Source organism: Pinus tabuliformis, chromosome 5_1 (genome assembly GCF_031772625.1).
Source record: "Pinus tabuliformis cultivar Carrire ecotype Pingquan chromosome 5_1, CPIR1, whole genome shotgun sequence".
Taxonomy (NCBI): domain Eukaryota; kingdom Viridiplantae; phylum Streptophyta; class Pinopsida; order Pinales; family Pinaceae; genus Pinus; species Pinus tabuliformis.
In genome coordinates this window covers 417,047,219-417,053,384 of record NC_142305.1, presented here as the reverse complement: position 1 = coordinate 417,053,384, position 6,166 = coordinate 417,047,219, and positions in this window count along the sequence as shown.

Sequence of the window (6,166 nt, the reverse complement as noted above, 5' to 3'; positions counted from 1 at the left end):
GTACTCCACTTGCCAAATAATCTCTGAACACAGGGCATTGATCCTTATAATGACTCTCTGTTTTGCATTTTTTACACCATACTTCTGATCTGGTCTTTTTACCTTTCTTGAGATCTTGCAATTCCAAGGTTAAATAGACTAGCTAACTCTGAATTTGTTGTACTCCTACATGAGTATCCCCAATTAGCGAAGCTTCTAGCTTCATTGCAATCTGCAATTCTTTAGCTTGAGTCACGATCTTCTATTGTGTCAAAGATAACCTAGTATGTGGCAGTAGCATAGCTATGAACCATTCCTTATGTTGTTCTAGAGGTATATTAAAGCTTACTTGACCCATCAACACCTTGAATTGTTGATCCAACTCCCATACAAATTCAGTCATTGTTTGTTTGATTTCTTGTAACTTCGTGATGCATGTTGGGTTGTGTTATATTCTTTCCATGACTAGCCCACGTAGTTAACCGGGGGTTAGAAGGGGGGTAGAGCCCCCCCTTCGTTGCGCCGATGCGTAGCAGGGGGAGTCACAGGGGGTTTGAGGGGTGCATGTAACCCCACTCTATGGGGTCCTATGTTAGGTTGGGCGGACCTACCTATGGTTTTGTGCATGATTTTCGATCCATGGTTTTGGACGCAATGGTTTTCGGTCCATGGTATTGGATGCTTCAGCATGTATAAATATATATTTTAACATTGAAAGGAACAAAATGAAAAATCAAGTTGGTAGTCTTGGTTTTGGGATCCAGGGGAAAATCTCTGTGTATGTGTGTTTTATGTGTTATGCTCTCGCATTGTTTATTTTCTATGGTGTAGAAATCATATGCAGGTAATTTCTGTATGGGGTTAAAACCTACATTTGGTATTAGAGTTGTTTTGGCTTCAAGGGGACGCCTTTGTTGCTAAGGGGTTTCGCTCGGGCTTGTGGTAGACCCTTTTCAGTGGGAGATCTATGAGATTGATTCTAGTGGTGAAAGAAGATGGCGAGCAGTGGAAAGATAGAGATCGAGAAATTTAATGGTCAGAGTTTTGAGTTGTGGAAACTCAAGATGGAGGATCTGCTGGTGGATTTAACTCATCACCCGACAATGTTCCATTACTTTCAACTGGGTGTTTTTTCATAACTAAGTAGGACAGAAAAATGACAACAACAATAATACCTAAAAATGTTAATAATATCAATAAGTCGAGTACCAACACATGGTTTGAAAGGATTAAAAATTACAATGACCTCTGAGCTTGCCACTTTCAATGGTTGAACACTAGAATGATGTGTTTATAGTGAAAAAATAAACAACATGGGTGGGAACAATGTAAACTTTGAAACGGGAACTCTAGCCAAAAAATCCCTGCAAAAACATAAAAAATCAACTCGAAAATGAAAAGTATTGATGCTGGAATAACATTTTTTTTTTCTAGCATACATTTTCAACATGTTTTAAAAATCGCAGTGAAAACCAATTTTTTGTGCAAAAAACGCCCTGAAAACGAAAAGTGTCCATGTGTTGATGTTGAAATAACGTCTGCCTTTTTTTATTTATAAATTTTCAACATTTTGAAAAAATGGCGTAAAAGATTTTACTATGACTCCGAAAAACATTACAATTTCAAAAGAATAATGAAAACATAAATTTAAAAATAAAAGCAAAAAAAATGTAAACTATATATATAAAAATGTAAACTATATATATATATATATATATATATTAAAAAAACAACAACTAAAAAATCAAATATATAAAAATACAAAAAAAAACTCAAACATAAAAAAATAAAAAAACAAAAACAAAAACAAAATTAACATAAAAAAGACAAAAAAACAAATCAATCATAAAAATGTTAAAAAAGAAAAACCAAAATTAACCTATAAAAAAATAATAATAATAAATAAATAAATAATAACAAACACATGCAAAATAAAAACATAAAAATTGAAAAAAGAAAAAGAAAAAAGTAAACCATAAAAATTTGAATTTTATTTTTATTTTTATAAAAACAATAAATAAAAATACAGCAATTTTAAAAAACTATTAAAAAAATTAAAAATATAAAAAGAAATTAAAAACAACCCTGATTTAAAAAAGGTGTGTATATATATATATATATATATATATATATATATATATATATATATAATGATGATGGTGGTGGTTAACGTCTATTGAGACCAAACTTTGGTCTATCGGACCTAAATAAACAAATTATTTAATTTGATTTAAGATTTTATACACTAAACAAAAAAATAAAACAATTTAAAAAATAAATAAATAAATGATTAAAAATAAATTTTTAATTTAATATATATATAATAAAAAAATCAAATTAACAACAAAAAAAAGCATAATTAATTAAAAATTTTAGAACATTAACATTAAAATCTTTAAAAAAATAATAAAAATACGTTAAAAAACCAAAAAAATTGGAGGGCGGGGTTGAAATCCGATTCTGAGAATCGGATTTCAGCCCCACCCACTTTAATATATATATATATATATATATATATATATATATATATATCAAAAAAAATTGTTAATAAATTTTTTTAATATATATATATATTAAGTGAACTCTGATTCTCAAAATTGGATTCTAGCCCCACCCTCCAATTTTTATTTTTATTTTGTTAACATTTATTAAGATTTTAATATTAATGTTATAAAAATTTTAATTAATTATGTTTTATATTTTTATTTAATTTTAATAGTTTTTTAAATTTTGTTAGTTAAATTATTTAATTTTTTTTTGTTTTTTTTTGTTTTTTTTTTTGTTTTTTATTTTTTTTTTAAATTGTTGTATTTTATTTTATTTTTTATTTTTATAGTTTAATTTTTTTTTTATCATTTAAATAATAATAATAATAATACATTTTTTAATGTTTTTTTTTGTCTCTTATATATATATATATATATATATATATATATATATATATATATTTTAGGTAATCAACATTTTAAAAAAGAGAAATAAGACAACTAGAAAATTTGTTAAGTGATCAACATCTAAAAAACAATTGGACATACAAAAATTTAAAGAGTCAAAAAATGTAACATTTAAAAAAAAATCCACATTAAAAAATATAAAGTTTCAAAAATAAGCCCTCTAAAAAAATGGTTGATGCTGCATCAACACATTTCAAAATCAGCATAAAAGTCACTAACATTTAAAAACAAATATTTGTATTTATATTTGATACATAAGAAAATTTAGAGTGTTAAAAATATGCTCTGAAATAAATAAATAAATAAAAATTGAGTATTTTTCAAAATTGGATGAATTTTTTTGTTACCTCAAAAAAATGGGTAATCGCATTAGTTCCAATTTCAAAGTTTACATTGTTTGGGATTGATTACAATGAACAAACTATAGATCCCACCCACATATTATACATGCACAATAATAAGTAGAGGTCAGGAATCAAGTTGCAAGCAGGTTAAAAAATTAAATCTCAATCCCTTAGCCTTTCATTTATAGTTATAACCAAGAATCTTGGTTTTTTATTAAATCTTTTTCATAGGTATTAGTGATTAAAGACATATTTAAACCTATTCAGGTAATTATAGTAAATTTCCACATGTGACGAGGGTGAAGTTACAGAACTATCCCATTTAAAGATTTGTTATGCTGGAAAATCAAAAGAGATTGATATCCAAAAATACATGAGATAATAATGTGTTTGATAATATTTTATTTATTTATCTTGCATTTTTAACAAACATGATAATAATATGTTTGAAAATATTGTATTTATTTATTTTTCATTCTTATTAGTCCTTGTCATGGTAGGACCCTAGCAATTGATTTGCCTATTGACCAATATTAATTTAACATTGTCCAATGCAAGTTATAATGTTTAAAACTTTGAAGGTCTTATTGTAGCCTCGATAAATTCCTGAAATCCTTGAAAATAGTTCATGCTCACGTAAATAACCTATTTACCATTAGTTACAACCCACCATAATGTTACAATCCTAGTCAAAATTCCATGTAATAAAGTTAATAAAGGAAAACTATTAACCAAGGTCATGGAACACTTATTCCAAGTTGAATGTTGGGCAAAACATCCTAGTGTGGGTGTTCATTTGGTTTATTATGGCTAAGGAAATTAGCAAAGGAAATGGTAAAGGCTTTGGAAAGGCACGAGGCATTAATTGCAATTTTATTTATGAAAATAATGGAAATTATGAGAAAAAGAAGGTGAAATGTCACAGGTTGCATGTAAGGAGGAAAATGAAGGAAAATAATGGAAAATTGAAGAAAATATAGGCCTCATTAATAAAAAGACTTATGAGGATTAGTTGGTACCTTTTTCGTCAGCTCAGTTTTGGAGCTCTCTCTTTATTCTCTCTCTCTCTCTCACTCTTGGGCACAAAGTTTTCTTGGAGCACTCTAGCATTGGATCAAGGAGAGCAAAGGAAGGACCAAGAGGGCAAAGGAAAGTAAGGATCAAGCAAGGAAGAGCAACATCAAACAACTACAGTGGGATTATTTGCAGGTATCGATTTGCATTCATGATTCCTTGCTAGATTTGACATCCATGATACATGCATGTGAGTATTTGGTTCTCTTGTTGCCATTGGCATGAATTTTTCCAGGTGTGATAGTGTTTTTTAGCCTCGACTTGCCATTTCCAGATAGCCATGGTGTGATGGGTTCTCTTGTATTTGGTTGAGCTGGATTATCGTATGGTTTCAAAACTGCGTGAGGTGGTCTTTGAAAGAAAGAAAACATTGCCTAGGAATCCCTGGATTGGAGAAGGTGGGACTGTGGTAAAGACAGATTTTTTGTGCCTCGGTGGGCATAGGAATCCTCGACCAGTGAATGGCAGGATATACGGTAAATCCTAGAGGTGTGTGCCCTCAATTAGGCATAAGAATCCTCGATTGGTGAATGGCGGGATATACAGTAAAGCCTGGAGGGTGGAGTCTCAATCAGGCCTAGGAATCGTTGACCAGTGAATGGCAAGATATACGATAACTCCTAGAGGGTGGAGTCTCAATTAGACCTAGGAATCCTCGACTGGTGAAAGGTGAGATATAATGTAAAGCCTAGAGACTAGGAGGTAGACAAATTCCTCACGGTGTAGATGGAGAAATCCAGTGGCATCCATGCTTGTTTAAGGCCTAGTGATCTGGTGGGGATTGCGGTAAAGGCTGAGGAAACCTGGATTAGTTTGGTTTTAAGTCTCATGTTCATGCTTGGAATATGGCAGGAGGGTGATTGGTTGAAACAAAGATTTGGTTCAGCTCAATTTATGGTTAGGTGATACATGGAAGTCCCTAGCTTGGTTGGATTTTTCATATGACAATAAGAGTTTTCCCTCTTATGTTATATGTGTAAATGTACTTGTTAATATGTGTTTTTTATGGTTGTGATATCCTTGTTATTATGTTGGTTACATGATGGTTATAAGCATGGTTTATGACAGACTTTGGTTATGGCTCTCATCATGTTTTTATTATTAAATGAATGAATGATGAATGTATGACCTAATAGATGTTATTGCAACTATTATGAGAAGGCACTAGACCTTCTTGGTGATTTTCAGATAAGTATTAGACCCCTATGTTCAAATGTGTATTTATGACCTATAGATTTCGTGTTCATGATATGTTTGATGAAATGTTTGTCATGTCTAGGCCTTGTTAGGTCAAGTTCTTATCTAATATTTGTATGGAAGGCTTTGTCCTTGTGTCATTCATGGTTCTGGAAAGTTTCATTAAGTTTTGGGCAGAGGTCTAGATCCTAGCCTGAAAAAGTGGCTTAAATCTCACGGTTGTAGGCACAGAACTGGGTGAAAAAGACTGCAGTCACTCCCTTGTAGGCATCATGCATGTGACTGGAGGGTTTCATTCAAAAGCAGGTATGGTTGTGTCAACTTCTGGGAGATCAGGGCACTAAAAAAAGAGGTTTAATTTAGGTTTTGGGCACCTAGAAGGGTGGTTTATCCCTTGTGGGTCCTATAGCACCTAATAGGGAAGTCATTAAGGGTTTTTGGTTTGTCGATTCCACTTCCTTAATGTGATCTAGGAGGTTGAATCATATCATAGTAACTATTCGTCACATGTTTACCGTGGTAGGGCAATAACTTGGGTAAATGTGGGAGGAGAGAATTACAAAGTGGTATCAAAGCATGGTTCACCCTTTAGACTAGATGGGTGGTGTGTTGGTCATG